Raw genomic sequence first — 27,219 nt, 5'->3', positions numbered from 1 at the left:
CAGGCATCATTATAGATCATGGAGATATTAAAGAAATAAAACTAGGATAGTATAGACAACTTGATGCCAATAAGTTTGATAATTTAGAGGAAATCAATGAATTCCTCAAAAAAAAGTAATTAAATTTATTATTTAGGAGCTTTTTTATTAAAGAAATCAAATCCATTATTAAAAACTTTCCCACGAAGAAAACTCTAGGACTGTGTTACTTCACCGATGAATTATTCTAAACATTTAAGAAAGAAATATCAATGTTATATCAACTCTTCCAGAATATAGAAAGAAAAAAGGGGGGGAGGAGTATTTCCCAATTTGTTTCAAGAGACCAACATAAACCTGCTAAAAAGAATTTACAATAGAAAATTATAAGCCATTCTCTTTCATGAATTTAGAAGCAAAAACCTAAACAAAATAACAAATCAAATCTAGTAATATACACGATGGATAGTTCAATAAGACTAAGTAGGGTTTATTCCAAGAATGTAGGAATTCTTTAAGAAAAACACCCAATAGAAAATGGACAAAAGACTTGTATAGGCACTTTGTAAAGGTAGATATCTGAATTGCCATACATATACGGAAATGTGCTCAACTACACTGATCTTCAGAGACATGCAAATTAAGACCATAATGATATATACTATACACTCAAAGTTTTGAAGTAATTGGTGGTGGGCATGTAAATTGGTATTACTATCTTGGAAAGCCAATTAGCAGAATCTACTAAAGCTGGTCCAGCAATCCCATTCCTGGTCATATTGATAAGAGAATGCAAGTATATGTTCACTAAAGATTATTCGTAGCATACAATTGATAATAGCTCCAAACTAGAAATAAACCAACTGTCCATTAAGAGCAGACTGGATAAATACATTGTGGTGTATTTGTAAAATGGCATGACACACAGCAATGAAAATGAACTATTGCCAAATAACATAAATGAATCTCACAAACACAATGTTGAGCAAAAGAAGACAGAGGAGAATAGACAGTACATAAATTCATTTATATGAATTTTAAAAACAAACAAAATTAATATATGGCGTTTGAAGCAATGAGAGTGTTTTTCTTTCAGAGAGGTAGAAACTAGAGGTGGAGAAAAGGAATGATTCTAGGATGGTGGTAAATTTCTATTTCTATTTCTGTTTCTGATCTGGTGCTGACTACATGGGCATATTTACTCTGCACACATAGGATTTGTGTACTTTTTTTGTATTTGTTGTACTTTGACACAAAGTTTAATTTAAAAGACTATAAGGAAGGTCTTACATAAATTATTGAATGTGCTCAACAAAAGAGCAATTCTCTCAATCGACTTAAGAGAATCTTCCAATAAGCAGAACAAGGGAAGATGGGTAGCAAAAGCTTTTCTTCCTTTACCCACAGATCCTGTGCATGCACCAGTATAAGAGGATGAAGTCAGCGTAAGGCAGGTGGCAAAGAGAATTCCAGATAAATGAAGGATTGGTGTTATTGGGAAGGGCAGGTTTGAGACAGAGGCCTTCTGGGTGAGGTGAGGGCTATGCTTGAAGTAATTTATCTTGTTCATTGTTAGCTGGAGCTATGTGACAGTCAGATAGAAGTGACCCTGGTTTATGCAAGATGTGGCTGTTCCTCAAAGCAGTCATGGAGTTGGTTGAAATCATCGATCATAGGGTGGATGGAAGGTGGGCAAGTAATCTTAACTCATGCTTTAACATAGATTATCTATCTGTTCATCTCCCATCTACATTATACTACGGAGACTGTGTCTTTCCTAGGAGATAAAGAGCTAATTTACATAGTTTATTATTTTGGTTTTCTAAGTACTCTTGTGCTTAACTATAACATGAAGTGTTAATTAGACTATTAAAAAAAGCCCAGATTCCACTTTGGAATATAAACTTTTGTAACTTGTAAACATCAGCTGAGTTTTCACCATTAGCTTATTTTTTCTCCTAATTAGAATTCTGATTTTTTTTTTTTTTTTGATATATGTGATTGTGAGGGAGGAGAGAGAGAGAGGGTGGGGGCGAGGAGAGAGAGAGAGAGAGTGAGTTGACATATAATCTGGTAACAGGGAGATATTAATTTTTTACTCCTTTCTTTGATCATAACAAAAGTTCTTAGTGTATACAAGATACGAAATCTGAGTTTCCTTAATCTTTTGATCAATTTAAGTCTTGTTTCTGTTCGTGTAAGTTCCCTGAAAGTAATTGTTAGCTTCTTACAGAAACAAAGAACGACATGAATAAACTTGTTTTACTCTAGTCTCGAATATAAGCTTAGCTGGGTCTAATACTGATGTTTGTGTGTTGTTAATACACACTTAAATGACCTGAATGGCTGCATCAGAAGAATCAATTTAAAAATATAACCAAGATGAAAGACAAACCTATTCAAGACAGTTTATGATTTTAACTTTCAGAAAATTGTAAATGCTAAGCTGCATTAGGTTAAAAAAAAATCCCTTCCTATTTGCTGAGAAAATAGTACACTGTAATAATGTATATACCGATTTACCACTCAGAAATCTTATGTAAGTAAAACAATAAATTGGAGCTCAACAATGTATTACCTAAAAGCCTTCCAGAAAGGTCCTCTGCAATAACGGCACATTATTTTTAAGAGCTATTAAATGCTGAGCCAATGCCAGTTTATTAGTCCTCACAGTCTCCTGGAAGGAAATAAGTAACAAAGGAAATCCCCATGGATATTCACCAGCTCTTCGCAACAAGAGAACCAGCTGGTGTCTGAACCCAGGTTTTCAGGCCCTGAGCACACCTGGGGTGCTATTAAAACAAAAACACAATAACAGTTAGCAGCAAAATCCAGGGACTCATTTGAGCAGGTTTTGGATTTTGATTCAGAATCTCTGGGTGTGAGGTCTGAGATCTGCATTGTTTTTCTAACCAAGCTTCTCTCAGTGACACTGATGCTCACCAGAGTTTGAGACCTGCTCCCTTAGAGGCCATCTAGTCAACTCCCTCATTTTCAGAGGAGGTTGTTGAGGCTCAGAGAGCATAAATGACCTTTGAAAGGTCATTGAGCCATTTAGTGGCAAAGCTTGAGTGGACCCAGGTTTCTTACCATTCCCAGGCCAAACTCCTTCTACCACGCTTTATTGCTTCTGAGTAATTTGTTTCCTCCTTCAGTGAATGCTATAAGCATACCTAGAACCAACGTATACACTCAGAAGTGTGACTCCAGATAATTCTGAATTTCTCTAAACTCACATTTTATTTGATTTTTTAAATTACCGTTAGAGGAAAGTCCAAAGCATATGGAATTTTTAAAACTTAACTCTTTCCTTTCAGCTCTTCAGAAAGTGGTAAGACTGAGAAACCAGGAAATCCTCCCTTCTACTACTCATGGAAGTGTGTTAGAGATACAAAATTCTACCCAGTGGAAAAAAAGAACTCTAAAGGTTACAGTTTATTAACCTGTAGGATATTAACCAGTTTTGTATAAAATAGAGCAATTTTATCCTGACATTCCTTTTTAGATTGCATATAAACACTTGCTCCTCCAATTCTCATTTGAACTAGGTTTGACATATCCCTGATTCCTTCATTAATTAATGAGTTAAATACAATCTTTGACATATATTCATTATGTAGTTGAATGAGCATTTGAGCATTGTCTAACTTTTAAAAATTATACTTTAATATGAGAGATAAATCATTGTAGAAGGCATGGAGGAGTGAGCAGCACTTCTACAAAGTCTTCTCTGACTCCACTGGAATGCCTGACACTTCTCCTTTCGTGTTCCCCTAACGCTCCACGAGAGTATAACATGTCTCTCGTAGGCATTTGTTGCATTGCAGCAAACATCCCCTCAGGGCAGGGACCATTAGTGAGCCTTGCATCTCATTGTTTTTGGTATTTGTACATGGTGGATGTTTAATGCATTAAAAAAAAAAAAAAAGATTAGGCTGACTGATTCTCTTAGTGAATGAAGATCTATTATAGAGAGAAAGCTAAATGAAGGCCAGGACCACATCATGCACATTTTTGTCCTTTTCACTGTTCACTGTTCCAAGTAGACCTGCTGAGACAAGGCCAACATGGGCAAAATTCTGAAGAAGTTGCTTTGTTTTTGGCGACCCCTTATTAGTGAAATGGTAATAATATATGCTATTACTATTTAATGCATACATATTACAGACGATGCAAAGATAAGCACTTCTAGTTATATAGATAATATTTTTAACCTCACAATACCCTAGAAGCTAAAAAAACCCTTTTCTTATCCCCATTTTCCAGAGGAGGAAACTGAAGCACAGAGAAGGAACTTAGTTGACAAAATTACATATCTAGTAAGAAACAGATAGGACTTGACTCTAGTTTCTCCAATTCTCAAGTCCAGCAGTTGATCCAGATATCAATTGCTGGCTATAGAAACCTAGGCAAGTTAGCTACCCTCCCTGAGCTTCTGTTTTCTTTATGCCATTTTCGCTGTAGGTTTTTTGAAGATCAGAAACAATGCATGAAAAGCCCTACTATAGTATGTGTCATTATGGTGTCTAATTAAAGCTAGCAATAACCACGATTGTCATTACCTATTGGTTCCTTCTTTCCTTACTTGAGCTTGCCATTCATCTAACCTCTCACTCACCTCCAGCATTTACGGCTCCCCAGCTGTCAGGACTCCAAGCACTTGCATTCTATTATGGTTTATCCCTTGGAGTTTGAGCATCTGCCCTAGAGCGGTGCTTCTCAGATTTAACCTGCACAGGAATGCCTCCAGGGTCTCGGTAAAAGTTGCAAGTCTTGATTTGTCCTGTGGGTCTGAGGTGAAACCCAAAAGTCGCCATGACTAACAAGCTCCCAGGCCAGGTGGTGCTCAAGCTCTAGGTCGCTGTACCACATTGGGAGGACCCGCTATCCCTTGCTGACTCCCTTTCTCTCCTCCAATCCAGTCCTATTTTCTCAAAAGCTGTTTTTCTGCTACTGTGACAACAGAAAACTAGCTACTCTTGATTTTCCCAGGTAATAAATTCGCATCATTGATAATTTTCAGCTGTGATGCGGGAGTAATATTTGTGAGTAGAGATAAGGGATAAGGGATAAATGAGGAGGAAGATTTTCAGTACTGTCAAGTCATGTGTCATAATAGCCATTTACCTGTATGGGTCTACAGGTAATAAAATAATTCACTGTACCTTTAAAATTTCTAAAACAGAATAATGAAATCTCTTCTCTATGAGCCTATCTTTCATCTTAAAAGTGGGTTATGAATGCCAGCACAGTATTCCTGTTGAAAATGTTGATTAACTTTTTGTGCAGTTGAGCTGTTAATAGGCAGTACTGCAGCTTTGGGAAATCTGACAAATATTGACAGAGCCCAGTGAAATGTTGTGGTGATTATTATGCCCTTCCTCCTGAGGGTCAGCTGGGGCCCTCCCACAGCAACCCTCAGGCAAAGTCTGTCCTTGGGGAGAGATCTAATAACTGACACAATAATGCTTTCTTTATTCAAATTTAAAAATAATTCTCAGAAAAAAATCCATTTTGTCAAATATATATATTTCGAATATATATATATCAATAATACCTTCTAGTTGTGTTATTCATGCTCAACCCATTTTTACAGATGAGGACATTCAATATAGAGTTTAAGTATCTGGATCATATTCTGAAGGAATTAATTAATATCTAAGGTGGGGGAAATCAACCATTTAGAAATTCCCAGTTTAATTGGCCATTACTTAGAAATATACTTTGCAAATGTCACTATTTTATGCATTTATCATCATCATCATCTTCTGGAAAGTGGCTATGCCTTTCTCATTTATTACTTAAGTGTGCAAACAGCATTGCAGGCTGGTAAGAGATGTTACATGTAAGTACAAAGGAGTATACTTTAAATGTTTATGTTTAAAAGGAGCTCCCATTAAAAGAAGTTAACTTTCTGTCAGTGATACCGTTGGTTGTCCATTCAGTTGCATCTTGCTATTTCTCCTGCTTCCTTCCCAACTACCACTTCTATCTTGTTGTTAGACTTTGATAGGCAAGAATGAAAGACAAGAAATGACCAATGTTACTTTCCACCCTTACAGCGAGGGTTACAGCATCTACCCCAATCCAGGCTTAAGGGACCTGAAGGGCAGTCCACAGGGGGCTTCCAGGAAAGCTCTTCCTCCCAGATAAAAAGAGATGCATGAAAACATCTATCTTTCTTCTGCATTTTGGAGTGATTGTGGGAAGATATAATAAATATACTGAGACAGAGGCAGCCATTTTGTAATCACTGGAGTAAAAGACTGAGGACAAAAGCCGAAGTCTGAGTAAATGGAACAGAAAGATGACAAGAACCTGGGTCCTCAGTGGTATTCTGGAGCTCTTACTTCAATTGTGGAACTTCCCCCGCTTCTAGACTGCTTGCTCTGAAAGTGATAAATGCCTATTTTGTTTCAATCACTTTTAGTTGGCTCTTCTGTTCCTTGCAGCCCAGAGCATCCTAACTGGTGTTCCAGTCCTTGGAAGGGGACTCCTGGGTGCTTCCAAGGCAGAGTGAGCAGTGCTGTTTGAGCTCTTCCTGAGGTAGCAGAGAGCATAGTTATGGTCAGCTGCACTTGGAAATAGGCTCGATCTCATGGAAGCCATAGGAATCTGTTGCCAGCCCTGATGAGGCAGACTCACCTGCTTCCTTCCTGTGCCAAATTCTTGGTGTCATTTATGAAAAAAAAATCTCAGGTTTGGAGCCAATGGTGGTTTTTAGAGCTTTCTGTTTCATGGTTAGACAGATGTTTGGGGAAGTTTAATTCTCTGAATATAGCCTATCTAAATTATAGTCTCTTCAGTCATACAAATGGAATAGAATTTGAAAGCAGACTATTAACAGACAGAAGCCATTTATGTCTTTTGCAAATGATGTCATGTATAAAAGTCTTTCCCTTAATAAGATTAACTGTTTCTACTATTATAAGAATTATCTGAAATTAAGCCCAGACCCTCAGACTACACTGTGATAAAAAGGGATATGTTATGAATAAGGTAGTGACTATGAAGTGACGCAATACTATTTTTGAAAACTTACATAATGTTTGTAAAAAATAAATTAAAGTTATGTTGATCCTGCCTGTCCATTTTCCTTTCAATTTTTATTACACTGAAAGTTGCTTTTTGATTTAAAACAATTCTCTTTTACACAGATAACTTTTGACCTTCTATAATCACATATTATTGTAGTTGCTGTTTGTGTATATGACATTCAACATTTCAAAAAAACCCTGAAGATTTTTTTTTTTACGCCTACAGCACCCAGTCTTCCTAGGTGGTCTCCTATCCAAGAACTAACCAGCCCCAACCCTGCTTAGCTTCCGAGATCAGACCAGATCGGGTATGTTCAGGGTGGCATGGCTATAGACTGAAGATTTTAAAATTAGTAATTCTCTACCATTTTGGACTTAAAGCTTCATTGATTCAAGATTTTAAATGTTGACATTATAAAAATAGTGGTTGACCTCTTTCACTTCATTTCATCACATTGCTTTTCAAAATCTATTTTTATATACTTGTGAAGTTTACAAACAAAATATATTTCATTCTACATGTATGAAAAAATACATTCAGCATGGGAAAACCATATTGGTAGGTACTCATTAAATTTAGAACCATCTTCTGAGATATAAGTCATCAAATGAACAAACAAAAAACAAAACAAAAAGCCAAAGCAGTGCCACAGAGGACATTGTATGACAAAAACTTCAAAGTCGTCATTACATCAGCTCTGCCTCCTTGGCTCTGTGTTCACTCTTCTAAAGACTGAGGGAGAAAAAATAAAAAGGCTTAGGGATGGAAGGACAGAGGAAGAGTAGGCCAGGGAGGCCTGTGGTTTCTGCCCCACTTAACTGTATTTCTCTCTTTCTCCCACCTCCATTGTAAATGACATGCTGTGCTTTGAAAATTTTTGTATTATTTTCATAGTGTGAGACAAGTAAATATTTAATGGAGTCCTACAGTAGTCTTTTAAATATAAAATACAAATAAGAGTCTTAATTCTTCCAGAGATAGGGAGCTATTGAAATAATTTTTCTTAGAACAGCATATTCAAAGTTGTGCTTTAGGGAGCTTAAGAAGGCAATAGTGAATAGGGTAGATTGGAAGGAAATGGAGGAGTCTAATTGGGGAAACTGGTTAGAGAAGCATTACATTGGTTTAGATGAACTTAAGAGGTTTTGGCAGTTTGAATTAGGGTAGTGTCCAGGAGAATGGAGATGAGATAGGTGCAGAAGTGTCAAGCTGTGTATCTCCAGGATCTTGCATTCCTCTCTGCTCCGCTTAATTTGATATTCAAGCCCAGTCCTGATTGAATATCCAGGGCCATTTCTAGTCAGATGCTGGAGATGCTTATCCAGCCCCAACCACATGGACTGATGGCTGCATCTTTCACCACCCTTGCTGTTAGAGCAATGTGCTTCAACAACCTGCAGTTTTCTGGTCACCCCATCTTCAGCACTTTTGCTATGACCTCCTTCTAAATTTCCCTCTCCATATCGCCGGGGCTTAATCATACTTCAAGAAACTGCTTGAACATCACTTCCTTTATGTAGCCTTGTATAATACCTTCAGGTAATAGAGGTGACTACCCCTTCCTTTGGACTCTTCTGAATGTGGATTTGGCACTTAAACTGAACTGCACTTATATTTAAACTCTTTCCCAATATCTACTGTGATGGACCATATTAGGTAGTTTGTAAATATTTATTGAATAGTTAAATTCTGATAATCAAAGATCCTGCCTTATTCTTGGGTCCTACACTCCCTGCCTCATAACATAGCTCTTACAACCGACTTCCTGCCTTCATCCTTGTTCTTGAATTTCTCTTGTGCTAACTGCTCACTAACACAGTCATATTCAAGGGCTGATTTGTGTTGTCTTATTGCTCCCTCCTCTGCCATTGTCAGGACGATGGCTGGACTCTATGGCGGTGCCAGCCTAGCAACTTGTTGATAGAACAACCATGAACTGTGTGACCAACTATATAACAACTTCCAATTATCATCTGCTCTAGACACCTGATGACTCAACTCTTAGTCTCCCCTTCCTACTGCTCTCCTCTCTTGGCAAATGACCCAGTTTATACCTAAATAGCTCTGGACACTTGACCTCATACTTGTTCACCTGTCTGAAGTCTCTGTTGCAGGCTGTAGATGTCACTAGCAACTATTCCTCCCCTGGCATTTGCTCCTCTCCCCACACACCCACTAGTGGACATGACTGATGGTTCGTCTGATTGTTCTGCCTCTCTAGTATATAACTGGTGGTGCCCTACAGAATCTCAAGATATAACAGATAAATACATTGAATTTAGAAACTTCTTGGATTTGAGGAAAAGGCAGATGTATATGGGACAAAAGTCAAAAGCTAGCTGAGGCTTGCTGGGTGATTAGGAATGTGGAGGTGGCATGGCAGAAAGAGAGCACATAAGAGGGAATATTTTTAGGAAAAGAAGTAATGAGGTCAGCTTTTAAGAAGAGATGATGAATCCAGTTTTAGATATGCCCAGGGGTGATATTAAAATATTTAATGAGGTATGACGTGACTTCAACTGATCAATACAGATGCCAGTGTTAGGCTATATGAGGGCCTATCAATCTAGGATTTATTATGCTGGATGGAAGGAACAGGCAGAACAACTTATTGGATATTCGGAGGGGCCAGGCTCAATAAATTTCAGATAAATTTCCCTTATGAACTTCAACTTTCGTTTTTCTTCCCCTCCATCTAAAGGTTAGACTGGGCCTATATACCATTGAGTAGTAGTCTTAACACTTTTTCACTGTGGTCTTTAACACTGGTAAATTGGCAGGTGTTTGTCTTATAATTACCTCCCAGGATTCTAGTTAAAGCGCACTATTGCACTCATCCTCATGCCATTTTTTTCATAAATTTGTAATAGCATGTCCAGACCTCTCCCCTTCAGCATACAAAGACCTCTTTTATCCCCACAAAAGAGGGCTGACTGCTATGGATTTATGCAAATTCAGTTTTTAACCTGCCAGCCAAAGAATAAGGCATAAAGATTAATTCTTAAGATGTTTTTCAGCTTTTGAATTTTGTATTCCAGGAAGGATGTTTTTGATTTTCCTTTTTGACAGATTTGATGTAGACATAAAGATGGAAAGTTAATCGTTAGCTTTGGGCATTCAAAGAAGGTGAGGATTTTTACCCACCCTGCTTAGAAAGGACGAACTTATTGCTTAAGGATTTAACTCTGGATTAGTAGCTTCTGATTCAAATTGAAAATACAATAAATGCCAAATAACTAGCTTGGTGGAACTGGAGGGTCACTCATTAGAGAGAACAGAGAATTAGCATAGCTAATGAGAAAATCTCTAGCAGGGAAGCAAGAATTTCGGATTCTAATCTTACTTCTGCTAGTGTCATACTGGGAACTCTGGAGAATGGGACTTTGATTTTCCCAGACTCCTTCAGTTCTAGCATTGATCAAGGATGAATGCAAATTTGTTTCTTTTTCTACCTCATAGGTGTGTAGGAGGTTTGGGTATCTGGGAAAGCACTAGCTTACATGTCGCCTGGCACTTAGGCTGATTACAAGCTTTTGTTCTTTTGTTTAACTGGCTTAATAGGTATAAGGGGTATTGACAGCAAGACTGTTTGTCATTCAGGCCAGTCTCTTGCCGAGTCAGTGGAGACAGACTGCCACCTGGGTCTTGACTCTGCAGTGAGATTTGCTAAGTGATGACATGAACACCCACTCAAATGTCTGTGAAATGTCTGCCTCTTGAGTGTTCCATTTGATCCATTCCCCACCCAACCTCCTGACACTCATTTCCTCACTGACCTTGCTCTATCCCAGGAGTGAGCTTCCTGGCCTCGATTCTGTGCTGGCAGAATCAGCTACCTCCTCTGAATGTTCAAAAGGCCCCTTTTGGCAAGCATCTCTCTCCCAGATGAGTAGAAGGGAGTAGGAGGCAAATTATTTAGTGATCGTAAGAATGCACTTTACCTGGCTGTAGGCCCAGGGTTATCTGGGAGGAATGATATGTTAGCTGACAACTACATTTGCAGAGATAAGTTTAATGGATTTCCCAGTGTTTTGAGGTATATTCCTCACAGTTAAGATTGAGTTCATGAAAAAAAACAAAGGCTACCTATTCTCTGTCTTTAACTATGCCTAGGTTTTTCCCTACTTTGGAATATAAATCTTTGCTCTCCCTTGTTGTCTTCTCAAACAACTGTGTCAACACAACCACTTTTCAGTGCCAAATTCCTGAACAGGTAGTATTTATTGATTATGTTAATTTCTTCATCACTTATTTTCATATTAAGACTTCGCAATCTGATTTCTACTCCTACAAAACATTGAAATAATTTTTCTTTGTGTTTTTGTACCAGCCTCATGTCATTTTCTCAGTTATTACCCCATTAAGTCTCTCTGAGGTATTTGGTACAGTTGATATCTTCTTTCCTTAGATATTTGTGCAAGGCTCTGTCTCTGTAACTATACTAAATTCTTTCCTCACCTCCTCAACTCTTCTCTCCGTTAGTGACTCCCTTTTCTCCCTTTAACCATTAACTCAGGACTTTGTTCTTATCCTCATACCCATTCATTTTCAAAATAATACTTTGATCAAAACAGCAGTGACTCTCTCCAAATCTTTACTTTCTCACATAAAATTTGCTCCATACTTCTATTTACTATTTATTTCTACTTGGATATCCCATCTCCCATCCTAAGTTCTCCATTCCAGGAAACAGATTGATTGGGTTTAAATCTTGGATCTAGTAATTTATTGGTTGTGGGACTTTGTACAAGTTACTTTTTTATTACCTCTGTTTCCTCAACTGGAGAGTAAGATGATGAGTGAAAATAAAGGTGAAAATAAAGTCTACTTGAGTGGATTTAGTAAGTAATATATAGAAAGTAAGTAATATATGACACAGCACCCTGGTGTCATAGTAAATGCTAAAAATGTTAGTTATTATTATTAGTCCTTATTCATAATTTGCCTTCTCTTTAATCTGTATATCTAGTAATTCATTACATTGTTTTTCTTCCTTCTTTTAATCTATTTTTCATCTCTACTTCATTTATGCTTTGAATGAAAGTCTTCATAGCTGGAATTTCAGAGCCTCTTTGTTGTGTGTTGTATTATTTATTGTGCTGCTTCCAAGTTCAAATGGGTTTGTTACTATCAATGAGTCACATTCAAATTCTTCAACTAGATATATAGGCTCAGCATTACTGTTGCTGCTTTGGTGGTCACTTTCATCTCCTGCTACTTAATATGTAAACTTCAGCTCCAGTCAAGGCAATTAACTTCCTGGTCCCTGAAAAATGCCATGCCATTTTCATTATTTGAGGATGTCCTTTAAATGGCAATACCTGCCTTGGGAGAGGTGACATGAGCCCCATGTATTTGCCATCTTTGATAACTTCTTAACAAATACATTTCAAATTAATTAATTTTCGAGGAAGAAGAGAATTCTTTTTAAAGTCTTAGAAATAAGATACAAAGTTCTAGAGGGTATAAAAAGTGAAAAATTAGAAGTACTTAGTTCATATCATCAGAACTCTAAATTAGACTGGCTAATAAAAGCTATTGTTTACTTGATTGAGCACCTATAGTTTGCCAGCTATTGTATAGTAAATATAACCAGCTCTGTTTTCTTCTAGTTGTCATCCAGCCATTTTTTTTTTCAGTATTGAGACAAAGGACTGCATGGAATGTTATGATCGTGAGGCCTTTTTTAGAAGGAGAAAATTAGGTTCCAGATTATATTTACAGAATCCATTGCCAAATCCACTAAACTAGCATTTATTAAACAGCATATACTTATTGAATAGTCAAGGCACTGTTTTGGTGTTGGGAGGGAACCTCAAAGAAGAATAAAACATGTCACTTTGCTATACATGTTCTTGACTGGACACCATTTTCAGTGCTGTGTATATTTTTTCAAATATTAGTTTTTATGAAAGAAATATATCTGTAAAGTTATAAATGCCAAATACTATTATGACGAAACACTTATGATGAAAAATGGGACTTCTGCTCCACTCTTCTTTGAGTTTCATTACCTAGAGGAAACCACATTTATGTCTTGTATGTATTTGTTGAGCTCCTTAACTTAATATTTATAAATAATATTTCTTGACTTTTTTATTCTTTCAAAATGAAAATTTAGCTCTCTTATTATTCACAACCTCTGCTATTTCCTGCCTTCCTTTTTTTAAAGATAATTATATTTTGGGTAAATATTCAGGGTTTATATTACTATATTTACATAAACACTGTTTGCCAGTCGCAAAGTAGTATATTATGATTACAAATCCTTACTTATACAACTTTTCGTTTTTCTTAGTTAATAATTGCCTTATTTAAAAATTTGTCTTAGTTTCAACTGCTAATTAAAAAAAAAGCTATAAAATTTTTCCCAATATAGTCAAATATTAAATAATTTTTCAGTTTCATTCATAACCACAATTCCACTCTCAGGAACTCTCTCTCTTGGAATCCTTGATGTTCATGTTCGTATCTGGACTGGCTACTCAGTTTCCAGAACAGCTATCATTATGGGAAATCTCTATCTTTCTCTTGAGTTGGATCCCATGTTTTTCTTGTTTTCTGTGTCTTCTTTTTTTTTTTTTAAGGTGAGGCAACCCTTGGTTGACCTCACAGATTGCAAGGACCTTGTCAGCTTACAATCCCTTATTTTATTTATTTATTTATTTTATGCCTACAGCACCTGGTCTTCCTAGGTGGTCTCTCATCCAAGTACTAATCAGGCCCAAACCTGCTTAGCTTCCGAGATCAGATGGGATCAGGCTTGTTCAGGGTGATATGGCCATAGTGTTTTGTTTTGTTTTTTTGAGGGCACCCTTCATTAGCTTTCAGGGGAGGGGTTTATAAGAATAAATTTTTCAGATGTCTTTTTTTAGCTTTAACTTAAATAATACTAGTTTGGTTGGATATAGAATTCTAATTTAGAAGTCATTATTTCTCAGAAATTTGAAAGCATTATTCCACTCTTTCATCTTTCAATATTGCTGCTGGTAAATCTAACAATTTGTTGACATCACTCCTCCATTAATATCACTTTTTTCTTTGATATTGTGACTTTTTAACCTTTTACAACATATTTAACTTTAGTTTTTGTTATAGTTAGAGATAACTACATGGGTTGAATTCTCCATCTTTACCTAGGGGTCTTCAGAACTAACATTTCAGAACATCATTGTGTAGAGTTTATTTTTGAGTAAATCTCAGGGAAGTGTCCTGATATGACCATGCACTGATTATTTAGTGACTATCCATCTAACATTGTTTCCTATTTTTGCCTTGTGTTTAAAATGAATTGCTCCTTTCTCAGGAGCAATTACTTTTTTTTCATCAATTTTCATGTCGAGCTAATTATGCCATTTATACCATTTTAAGAATATGTCCATCTTTACTGATGTCTTGAGACATATTTATTGAGATATAATTTAAATACCATAAAATTCACTTATTTAAGTGAACGATTCAATTTTTTTAGTATATTCACAGAGTTGTGCAACCATCACTGCAATCTATCTTATTACTCTCCAAACAAAATCCTGTATCCATTAGCAGGTATTCCCCATTTTCTATTTTCTCCTGTCTTTGCAATCACTATTCTAATTTCCATCTCCACATATTTGTCTATTCTAAACATTTCATATAAATGGAATCATACAATCTGTGGCCTCTAGTAACTGGTTTTTTGCACTTAGTATAATGTTTTCAATGCTTATCCATGTGTTATAGTGGATATCAGTATTCCTTTTTTATTGCCAAATTTTACTAAATTTTAATTCTCTGAAGACAGTTTTCATCTTTGTATGCTTAACCCCTAGCATGGTAGCTAGGAGCTATTAGTATCTAACATATTTGTTTATTAAATAGATAGATGGCTAATTCTAAGTCCATTTCAAATTTTCCATTATAGTCCTACTTTCAAAAATTTCACTTGACCATGTCCTCCTCCCACCCCCCCAAATTTTTTATTTCAAAACAGTTTGATAAAGATTTGGGCAAAAATTAAGATGTTCTAAATATAGATTATTCTTGATTTATCTTTACAGTAGGACTAGAATGCTAGCCACAACCCCCTCCTTCATACCTTAGATCTTTATGAGGATTTTTTGGTCTGTAACTCAGGCATTTAACCAAGCTTATAATCACTGATCACAGTAAGACTGGGACAAATAAGAATTTTAAGCCTGGTTCTAGAGTCTCTTACTTTGCTAAAGGGGATGGCCTTAGTCACCAAACTCATATAATAATTTAGTTCTTATGGAACTCTGATTTAGCACCATAATTTTTTTGTTTTGTTTTGTTTCCCTGCGACCACTAAGTATTTCCTCTTTCAATTCTTTCCATTTCTTTAAACTAAATGGGATTTGATCAAGGCTGGGACACTGGCATTTCTTTCAGTGTTCCGTCAAGAATAAAATTGAATTTTGTGGATTCCTCTCATTCTGTTTCTTTAGTCAACATTAGCAAGGCAGAGAATTTGCTAAGACTTCTGACCTATACTTTCCTGGTTCCCTTCAAACCCTGCACCCTCAAAAGACAACACAAATACACAATGGTTTAGGAAAACTTCCAACCTCAATATCTAAGGATAATTTAAGAAGAGCTCAGTTTGAAGAAAGAAGGGTAGAAGAAATGATTTCCTCAAACTTACCTTTCTGTGATTCTAAAGTATTTCAAGTCCTAACATAATGATACTAAAATATGTGGGAGATAGTGTTAGGATGGATATGAATTGAGCAGATATTAAAAATTAAACTTATTTATTTGTGGATTATGGTTTTCATCTGGTTTTATGATTATAAAAACAAGGACTTAATTTTAAAATCTAGTTTAATGGCCTTGAATTGTTTTGAACAGCTGGAAATCTTTTGCAGTAACATCAAAAGTAATTACTCCTCATGGCAAGAGATCAGGGGTTGTGTCTTTTGTATTGATGTTAACTCAAGTATATATATTTTTTCTGAACACACACAATATTTTAAAAAAATAAATCACTCATTCTGAATTCTATGCCTACAAAGCAGCTTTAAATGCCCCCATAGGTGAGCTCAAACCCAGCAATGCAAACATCTGATTTTATCATGTTTTTTCCTCAAAAAGATGAGAGGGACACGGGAAAGTTTGCCTATTTTTATCCATGAAACAAGGTCACTAAATATGTTATGTCAGTTAAATCAAATTCTTATCTTTTGAAAACGTTTCTATGTAGTATGTGTGTGTGTGTGTATGTGTGTGTATGTGTGTGTATGCTATAATTCAAGAATGACATGGGTTCTGTAACTATTATTTTCCTAGTTGGTTATAAGAGTAAATTTTGGGTTGACATTTCTGAAATAAATATAGCCACTGGAGCACTAGCATTCTGATTTAAAAATCTGACTACATTAGAAGAAAATTAACCTTTTCAAAAAGCCACTGTTCTAAGGAATAATTTGAATCAAATGAGCTTTAAATGTTGTACCTGCATTTAGAATTTTTAGAGGGGTTGTAACTCCCCAGTGATCTACTTTTTAAAGGAGAAAAAGAATCAGATAAACTATGGGAAAAGTAACCATGAAAATTATAAAGAAGAGCCTAAATGAAGCTAATTTTCTTTAACTAAAATGACTTTTATAGTAACATCAGGTTCAGAAATCAAAGTAGAAACTGACCTTATTATAAGTAGTTTTGATATTTTCCATGAAAAGTATCAGATTGTATCAATATCCAGGAAACTGTATGTTTTCTGTTGGAATCCTTCATGTTACACTTGTTTATTCATTTATTTCATATTTGACAGGTACTTAGATTGTGCTAAACAGAAATGCTGACGATAAGGCTACGAAGCTGGTACACAGAATTATCAGATTTCATGTACATAACTGACAGTTAAAATATTAAGTACTTCATAATACATATTAAACATTTGGATGAAAATGACAATGCACATGATTTTCAGTCTACAAAGTATGCAATACATGTTTTCACTCTTAACTTTCTGTCAGTTGGCTTAATTTGGTATCAAAGTCTTGATCCCACCAGTTTGTGTAAAGTTTCAGCTCAGGAATTCTTGAGGTTCCTTCTCACTCTGGAGTCAGGCTGAGGTATCGGGGCCTGTTATGGAGTAAATTGTTTCTCCTGAAAAAGATATGTTGGAGTCCTAACCTGTAGTGCCTCAGAACGTGACCTTACTTGGAAATAAGGTCACTGCAGATATAATTGGTCAAGATGAGGTTATACTGGAGTCAGATGGGCCCTTAATCCAATGTGACTGGTGTTCTTATAAGTAGAGGAGAGACACACATAGAGGGCACATAGCCATATGATGTTAGAGACAGAGATTGAAATTATATATATACAGACCAAAAAATGCCAAGGAACGCCCATGCCACCAGAAGCTAGAAAAGGCAAAGAGTGATTCTCCGCTTCTCTATAGGTTTCAGATGGATCATGGCCTTGCCGACACCTTGATTTTAGACTTGTAGTTTCCAGAAATGTGACATAATGAATGTCTGTTGTTCTAAGTTATCCAGTTGGTAGGACTTTGTTATGACAGCCCTAGGGAATGAAAATAGAGCCTTATGTCATTCAAGGTGTCATGGTGGGTGGCGAGGCATCTGGTCGCTAGTCTTCTGGTCACATGGACAAATGCTGAGCTGGCCATCATCCCCTATTTACATAACCCCTCCAGGCCTAGTGGCCCATGCTGTTTGTATACCATGCTTGGGACTCAGTACTTTTTAGGAGGCAGGACCCTCTGATCTCTTCACTTGATACATCAAGTGGCTACTGTTAAGGCACTGACAAATCCCAGGGCACTGCCTAGGAGAAGAAAGGCTTTCTTACTTCTTCTCCTAGCCCTGAGAAGATTTTTAATATTTTGGGAGGTAGCCCATTTCTCCTGCCTGCTCGTCCAGAATACTCTGTTTCTTCTCTCAAAACTCGTGTCTCCTTTGCCTTTTCCTCAAATTTTGTAAATTCTCCTAAGGGATGAGGCTTTTGGAAAACATCAGGGAAGGAAGCTTCCAATGTCTGCACAGTCCTCACCCCCACCCACAGGCAATGAAACCATAAACAGTAAAGGAGAATGTGATTCAGGTGGACTGGAGAGGGAAAAGTGGAAAATGTAAGTAGGAAAGGCCTATAAAATAATTTATCAAACTATTACTCAGTCACAAAATTATTGAATAGTCTACATTAAGTTATCCAATGGATTTTGAAACTATTTACCTTGTGTTCTGATAGTAAATTAAATTTAGCAGATTGGGGCTGAACTAAGAGATCAAGAGAGCAGACTTTTTAATGCAATATTTCAGTGACAGGAAACCATTAACAAACCTCTCCAAGATTCCATTCTAGGAATTTTTTGCATGAATAATTAACTAGTTCAACCATATACATTACTGATCACCAGATGATATGTGTATTGATTTTTACGACAGATAAAGTAACCAGACACAACAAATTAAGAGCCAGTTATTTTGGCATTCTTAAGTCAGTGATTCCAAACCCGGCTTAGAATTACTGGCACTTTTTAAAAAAATTGCTCCTGGACAATGTCATCTGGAGTAGGGGCAGAGAACCTGCAGTTTTTAATAGTTCCTTGGTGATTTGGGCCAATATTGGGGAAGCATTAATCTAAAAGATGTAATTAATTCAATGATCTGAGCAGCAATTATTAATATATGTATTGTCCAAATGAACACATATATTTAGTGTTTCTAGATATTGTCTTCTATCATCTGCATAACCTTGTCCTAGCAGAATTAGTTCATACTCACTCATCTTTATTTTGAAATCCACAATTGATATTTAAAAGAAATTCATTGACTTCTTGGGCAAAAATCTTTACTGCTGTCCCATCGGGCTATTTGATAAAAGGAGAAACTGAGCCTGTTTCTAAGTGACACCAAAAGTTAATCAATTACCAGGACATTCTTAATTATCTTTTAGCAGAATAAACTTAGATGTGTTCTTCTAAATTATCCTAGCTCTTTGAGTGCCTATTTAGACTTCAACTGACACTATCTAGCATTTCTAAAACTAATCATCAAAGTATTCTAAATTAATTCTGTTGTTTGCTAATAAAGATGTCTAATTTTCAATGGCAAGCTGTCTTTAAAATACCTACTTTAATACAAGTCTTATCGGCTTCAGCAAGTATTGTGAGTGTACATGTGAATGTATGTGCGTGTTCTTAAGTCAGTGATTCCAAACCCAGCTTAGAATCACTGGCACTCTTTTTAAAAAAATTGCTCCTGGACAATGTCATCTGGAGTAGGGTGCCTATCACTCTCCTTTTCACATTCCTGGCTAAGATATACCAATCATGAGCAATAACACACCAGCACAATGACAAAAACTAGACAAGATGGGGAATTGCTTACCTTTATGTGTCTAGTAAATTCAGAACTAAGAGTTGATCTGGTAGATTTAGGAAGATATAAAACAAAGTCTATCCAGGTGATAAAGTTCACTGGATTATTCAGTTAAGATAAAAATATACATATTGAGAAGCACCTAACAAAAAGACACTGTCTAGTTAATTGTAGAAAAAGAAAGAGTCTTTGTTTATTGAGGGACTTGACACAGGGCCCAGCCCAGAAAGCCAGAGTGCTGGAGGAAAAGGCTTCCAGGAAAGACAGAAAAGAATGCTAACCAACCTAACCCACTAGAGCTTATCACTTCTCCAGAAGTTGTGGTATTTAGAATTGTTTGTGTAAGAAGCAATAAAAACCTGACAGGCTGATACCTGTTAAGCTGCTGACATATGTTGTCCATGCAGCTTGTGGATTGGCTCTGTGTTCCTTTATGTGGGGCCAGAGTAGCTACACAGCCCTCGTGCTAGCAAAACAAAGTAGAGTTAAAAAAGAAAAGAAAATTCAACTCTAACCTCGGTGCCGCCTCCTTTTCTCTCAACTCCTGATCAAGGGTGATGCAACTTTGGAGGCATATAATGGCTTTGGTACAAAGTCAGCTTGTGGCTTTGAATTGCTTTGCTTGTCTCTTTTCATATGGCTGGGTTTTTTTTTTCCACACAAGTTTTCTGGCTAAGTGGCTTCTTTGCTTTTGTTTGCTTTCTTGTTTTGACCTAAATCTGTGTCCTCTGTTCCTTGCTGGTCCTCAGAGACTCAGCATCTGGTTACTCTGATGTGATTCAGGTGTAAATGCAGAGCTTTTGAGAGGAGGGATGACAGTCTCTACTTGCAGATGTTTCCAAAAAAGTATTTCTCAGAAGGTGGCTTAGAATGAGGATAAGCCACAGATCCTGCTCCTCTCTATATGAATATGTTAGTGAATATTGGATTCTTGGTTGGTTTGGAGCATATTTAAATGTTTTCATTCAGTTTATTAGGTTTTTATTAGTAGGTCTATTCTAAAATTATTTGCTAAATGAAATGAAAACAGCAACAACTTGTTCCATAAAAAGAATAACATGTTTTCAGCAAATCAGTTCACTCATTATAGATTTTAATAGTTTGTAAATATGGCGCCAGTAGAAAATGTGAGGCAGGCTGACAGCATTGTGTAGGTGGTGCACTGACAACCTTAGAGTATACCATTTATGTGGTTGTCTGAGGAATGACAAAGTGACTCACCTTGCTACTTGGGAAATTTAATCTCACAGGAGTTTTCCAGAATTATATTTATACATGGGGAGGAAAAAATCCTATGAAAATCAGAGAAAGTGATCTTCATTAAAATATAGTATTGAGAAGTTATTTTTTCACATGAGAGCTGAAAGTTTTGTATGATCCACAACTTTAACCCATTTCACAGCTCATTAAGTGATACCTCCATGTATTGCCTATGTCAGCAACCTGGGCACTGTCTTCGACAGCTCTGTTTCTTTTGCCTTCATGGTCAACCCATTAACAAATGTGGTTTCTTCAACCTCCAAAGTACATTTTGAATCTGTCAAGTTTTATCTACATTGCTGCTCTCTTTTACCTAGATGTAACCCCTAACTGGCCCTCCTGCCTTCCCAGTTGCAGCCAATATTATCTTTTGTGTGTGTGAATTTCTATTTTTATAAAAGTTGTACATGTGCATAGTTTAAAGTGTCATAGTCTATAATTCTTATAATAAGCACTCAGAAATAACAAAGAACTGTCTTCTCCCCATCCTCCATTCTCAGTCCCCAGCAGTAACAACTTTCAACCCTTTTACTTGTTTCTTAGATGTTTCCTCTATATTTCTAAATTGTGCGTTTATACTGCTTTTACTTGATTTTTCTGTTTTAGATATTATCTTCTGACTTCTCATCCATGGAAGACACGAATATATCTTTCTTAAACACCCCCACTTCCTCTTAGTCCCACTCATCTTCCTAATAGAATTATATTGTAATTTTGAGTTAGATAGAAATTCAGTTTGCATTGCTCTGCATGATTTGTAGACACAGCTAGTCATGTGGTATACTATTCTTATATTTCCTTCCTGTTTGACTTCTTATTTCCATGCTTAACAATTGTCTGTTTCTTTGTTTGCATATGTGTATTACTAATCCATTCTTAATTCTCCACGAAAAGTGGAGATCCCTAGCATAAGTACATGTTTATGTTCTAGTATAGTCTGGTGACTCTCAAGGCTTCCTACACCACTGCCCAGGGGTTTTATTTTGCCACCATCCTAAGGCTTATATTGACTTTCTTTTTTATTAGATCCCCTATTTCTTAGATTGTGATTTTGTTCTATCTTCAAACTTGATTGAGAGAATTAATTTTAGGTCAGAAATAATTTTTGCTCAACATTTTCAAGTAATTACTTCATTGTTTTCTATTGAGTAATCCAATGGTATCCTGGTTCTGGATCCTTTGTATGTGACAATCCCCCATTTTTATCTCATAAGTCCCTTTTAGGACCAATGTGCTTCTGTGTGGGTTTCTTTCTACTCCCTGCATTGGTTTTATTCCCTGCGAGTTCTTTTGGCAATTTCTTTGTTTTGGTTTTTTACTTTCTCATTAGAGACTTTCCTTAACTCTATAATGATTTCTGGTTTTCTGTTCCTATTTAAACAAGTTGCCAGAAGCTTTGTAGGGAGGATTTGTTAATACTCAAGAGCAGGGGTTGGCAAACTGGGGCCCATGGGTCAAATCTGCCCCACTGCTTGTTTTTGTCTGGCACTAAAAATAGTTTTTATATTGTTAAATGTTGAAGAAAAATCACATAAATAATGATATTTTTGACAGGTGAAACTTAAGATATTTACTCTAGCTTGCCGTAGTGAACAGAGTGAGTCCTAGCAGCTGGAATGCCTGTATGGACAAAAAAGATCCTGCATTCCCCTCCAAGGGTTTGTATTCTTCACTAGGGCGGTTCTCACCTTTTTGTATCCCTGATCTCAACTAGCAGAGAGCCTTAGCACCAACACAACCCAGACAGTTCAGGCACCGTCTCCTCACGCTTGCTTCTATGTGAACGATTTGAAAAGATAATGCTAATAGGGCTGCTCTGGAAACAATAACACTATGCCCAAAGTGTAATTGTGTTGTATAAAGATTTGCAAGTCCCAGACAGTCCTATGGGATGATCTGTACCAGAGGGATAGGGTAGGAGGCAGAAACACAGCAGAGATATGTGGGAACCTATGCATGCATGATCAGCATCTGAGGTTATGTAATTTTTTTGAGGTGAACAGAATTTTTCAAAACTATTGATGAGTTCACATCATTCTATTACTCAAACATTCCCATGATTCTCATCACATTTAGCACTAATTTCAAGTTCCAGATCACAGCCTGCATACCCTGCATGCTCTGGCCTCTCCTCTCCCTAAATTCCTCTATTGTTGGTTTACCCTTTGCTTACTGTGCTCCATTCGCACTGGTCTCCTTGCGGCTCCCTGACTGGACCCAGCTAGTTTCCTTCTCAAAGTCTTTATATTTGCTTTTCCCTCTGCCTGGAACACTGTTTCCCCAGATCTTTAGACGACTTAATCCTTGCTTCATTCAGGTATCTGCTCGAATGCAACCTTCTCAAAGACATCTTTCCTAACTACCCTCTGTAAAATAGTTCTCACCCACCACCTGTAGCTCTGAATCCTTCTTTCAGTGAGTTGTGTTTGTTGTTTCATCTCAGACTCATTCTACTACTTCCTCTACTCTCTCTGTGCTTCAGAGACTGATCCTTCCAAATTACATCTCCCAACCTCTTTTGCCAATTGATTTTCAGTTAAATTTGCTTAGTGAGAGACATTTGTCTTTTGTGGGAGGGGAGGAAGAAGGAAGGGAAACAGAATCCTCTATGGTTCCAACATCTGCAAAGTGACCTTGGCTTCTGGGTTTCAATAATATGACTTCTTTCCTTTATTCTTCAGCCTACAGGGCAATTGCAAATCTCTGGGTTGCCTCATTGTCACCTATTGCTTTTTAAGCATTTGTGACATCATGGCAACTAATTATCCATTTAAAATTCTGGACTACTGTTTATTAGACTATGGTTTTCCTGACTTAATCCCGACTGATATCATTTCCATAGCCCTTATTACTACCTGTTATTATTGGTTTACTTGTTTATTTTCTATCCCCTCACCCCCACCCCACATTAGAATGTAACTTCCATGAAGCCCACATGCTTGAGGATTCTGGAGCAGACATTTGAAACTGCTGAGAAATAGAAGAAGACACATTTCCATTCCTGATCATTTACCAGAGAAATAGAAAGAAGGGCTAGGTATGAGTTTCTCCTAGAGGGTGTTAGGTAAGGAAGCAGGGACATTCAGAAAGGTGGAGTCTAGGTCAAGTGCTACACTGAAAGCGCTAAATACTCTTAGAAGTTCTCTATTATATTTCCAGCTTAGGAAGAGATGTCTAAGTTCCACCTCCAGAAAGCAATTGAGAGTGATGGGAGGTAGCTCTGTGGCGAGGAAGAAGCACTGTGTGAGATTTTTGAGCACACTCAAAGATGAAACCTATGAATTGGCAGGGGAAGGAGGAGGCAGAAACTTTTACTAAGCTGAGTAGGTATATTAAAACAATAATAGATGATGTTGGATGTGTGACACACTGCTCTGTGTCCTATCCTAAGAGTTTTGCATTATTAACTCTCATATGAATGTACATGAATAAAATTATAAAACTGTATTAAACTACATATTTGAAAATACCAAAACTAACCACATGTTGTATATGTTTTTTAAAAGTTGGGCAATTTAATTAGTGCTTGGATTATTCATTTATTTTTAACAGAACAAATCAGTGATGTAACTAAGTAAACCAGTAAATATCAATCCTAGACACACCAGCATGTAAGATGAGAAAGGGTAACTGCTTTGCTGAATGTAAAAATGATGGATAGTAATGAAAGACAACTTCTTGTCTCCTCACTGAGGGCTGTGTGTATGTGATATGTGGGCATCTTCTTCTCCATACCATTTTTAGTAGCTGCTTTCATTTCCAAAAGTTATTTAGTAATATAGATCTTAATTTCCAAGTAGGTAAAATTGCTTGAGTATTTTTATTATTTATTCTAATTTTATTGGATTATGATCATAGAATATGGCCTGTAAAATCTCTACTTTAAAATTTTTGCTAAGAACCTTCTTTTGTGTGGCCATTACATGATTGATTTTGTAAATATGCATTGGGCATATAGGAAGAAAAATAATATGTCTATTTGAAGCACCTCTACATATATTATTGAGTTTATTATATCATTTAATCCCTTTTTACTTACTTATGTCTACTTATTTTTACTTTTCAGCCCACTTCTGAACAGATGTTTTAAAATCTCCCAGTACATTTTGGTTATTGTTTGCATTTTTAGAGGTTTTTCTCATTTATATGATATTTTGTGCATATAGATCTATAAATGTTACCTTCCTTGAGAGATATAATTTTTATTTTATGACTTGTGACTTTTATCATCACAATCTCTCTTTATTCTATTTAATGCTTAGAACTTTAAATTTAACTTATATGTTATTAATATTTCCTCTGCTATTTATTTTTGTTTGTGATTGCCTCTCTTTTGTTTTTAGCCCTTAAAAAAATTCCATTTTTGAAAGCGTGTTTCTTATAAACAACATGTAGTTCAGGCTTTTTTTTTTTTTTTTTTTAAGTAAGTATACCAAGGTGACAGTATCTTTAAACGGGAAAAGTCAGTTAGGTTACGTTCTGTGTTACAATCGATATACTTGGTTTTATTTCATCCATTTTAATTAATGACTACAATTTAGTTTGTTGTGCCCTTATTTCTTATTTTGATAAGTTTGATCAAGTTAGTTTTTATTCTTTAATTTCTCTTATCAGTTTAGACATTCTCTTGAATATTTTGATCGGTATTTACCATTAGTATTTCCCTTTCATCATCATTTTAATCAAACACCTATTTATCTATTGGATTGACCCCAAGTTATGAACTATGCAAAACCTCAATGCCTTTAGTCAGTTATTAAATGAATTATGCATCTCAAGAGGGAATGTTTTCCTTCCTATTAATAAGGTTTCAGGAGCTTGAGCCATTAATGAGAAAAAGTCGGCACAAACTGATGGTAGAGTTTGTGAAGAAGTTAAGATAAGGAAAATATAAATGAAAGATGGTACCCCTCCCCTCACTGGGTAGTCACACAGGACTTACAAAGTGAGTGAGCCACAGAGGTCTAAAATGGGATTAAGAGTCATCTGCCACAAACGTAGTGGAGGGTCAGCATGTGGGCCGTTAGTCTGATTCGATAGAACTGTCTTTCCTGGGTCTTCTAGGGTTTGCCTTAGGAGAAAGAATCTGGTTTTGGTAGCCACATACTCCTCTGATTAGAAGAGTGCTGAGAAGTATGAGGTTGGAAAATACAAATTGTTCAGTTACTCTACAGTGGAAAGCCTAATGATCAGTAGTAAGAAGAATGACCAGAATTTTATACTAATATGGAATGGCAATTAAAGTTATCACTGGGTCCTCATGTTTCTTAAGTTAAACATGACAGCAATGAGCTCACAAAAATAACTCGAAAATTGCGCTAGTATCCATGAAAACATTAAGAAATTGTTAATTAGGGAATCTTGTTTTCATCTATTTATGAGGTTGTCCGAGTCTCTGAAACTAGCTCTCCCAAACCTATGTAAATTTGAACTTCCGCTTCTTAAGAGCATCACTTTTTTTCTATAGAATGGGGTCTGATTGATTGGAGGCTGCAGCCCCACAGAGGCCACCTCTCTGGTTTGTTTCTTCCCCATTCCCCTCCTCTCTCCTATTGTTTTTGAGTGTGTGTGTGTGTGTGTGTGTGTGTGTGTGTGTGTGTGTGTGTTTTAGTGAACTCTGGAAAGCTCATTGCTTTCTCCTAACATATTTAGACTTTACAAACTGCTCAAATTTTTTTCAAGGTTAATCTTTTTCAAGAGAGGTCCATGAATAATCTCAGTCCATTTTATAATTTTGGCTTTGTTTCCTCTACCCAATTTTAAAGACGTATGTATAAATATATTTCCTTTTCTTATCCAAATAATAAGCTCTTTAATGTCAAAGAATGTATATTTTGCTTGATTTCCTTCCTTTTTCTCTAGAATAGTTATATGTCGGTCTTAAATAATTTCGTTTAATCGATGTTTGCACTGGAAGTATAGAAATACGCAAATATAAAATGAGAATGAAAAATCTTTAAAACATCAGAAGAACAGCATTATAAATTATTTTAGGAAGAACCATTGAAATATGAATGATAAGGAAAACTATTTTTGGAACTATAAAGAATCAGTGAAGCAGAATTCTAGCACTAAATGATGTTATTAAAAATGATGAAAAAAAACAACAATACCATAAAAATGGATGAAGGATATAACTCTTTCACAAAGACAGAAATACAAAGCCTCTTCTTGAACATCAGAAAAGATATTCAAATTCACTCATAGTAATAGAGATTCCTATTAAACTGATAGGAACTTCTGATTCTGGCCAAGACAGAGTAAGGGGACCAGATTTAATCTTTTGCCTTAAAAGAATACAAACCTAGACAAAATGTATGAGGCAATAGTTTTCAGATATTGTACATCAGCCCAGGTCTGTGATCCTTGAGGAAAAGAAAAGAAAAAAAAAGAAGAAGAAGAAGAAGAAGAAAGAAAAAAGAGAGAGGGAGAGAGAAAGATTTGTAAGTGCGCTGGCTTACTGTACTTGAAAATAGTTTCCAGGCTCTAGTGCAGAAAGAGGGAATTCAACAGGTCTGGGTTCCCTCTTATCTTACTGAGAAGAGGAGAAAGGTCAGAGTGCAGGGATGCCAAAGGCCAGAAACCGAGGGGC

At 36.3% G+C, this 27,219-nt stretch overlaps 1 long non-coding RNA gene and 2 pseudogenes across 2 annotated transcripts in view; all 3 read right to left on the bottom strand.

The window, feature by feature from the left end:
• LOC111738759 overlaps nucleotides 1-27,219 on the bottom strand; it is a 45,704-nt gene that overhangs the window by 4,327 nt on the left and 14,158 nt on the right. For both annotated transcript variants that reach the window (XR_002779964.1, XR_002779962.1), the window contains one exon: nucleotides 2,701-2,771. This is a non-coding gene — a long non-coding RNA (uncharacterized LOC111738759). The remainder of the gene's footprint in view (nucleotides 1-2,700; nucleotides 2,772-27,219) is intronic.
• Nucleotides 7,234-7,352, bottom strand: LOC111739390 (annotated as a pseudogene).
• On the bottom strand, nucleotides 13,688-13,806 carry LOC111739217 (annotated as a pseudogene).

This window comes from Pteropus vampyrus, unplaced genomic scaffold, assembly GCF_000151845.1.
Source record: "Pteropus vampyrus isolate Shadow unplaced genomic scaffold, Pvam_2.0 Scaffold2, whole genome shotgun sequence".
Lineage (NCBI taxonomy): Eukaryota > Metazoa > Chordata > Mammalia > Chiroptera > Pteropodidae > Pteropus > Pteropus vampyrus.
The sequence above is the reverse complement of the archived record's forward strand: the minus strand, read 5'-3'. Positions and strand labels throughout refer to the sequence as shown.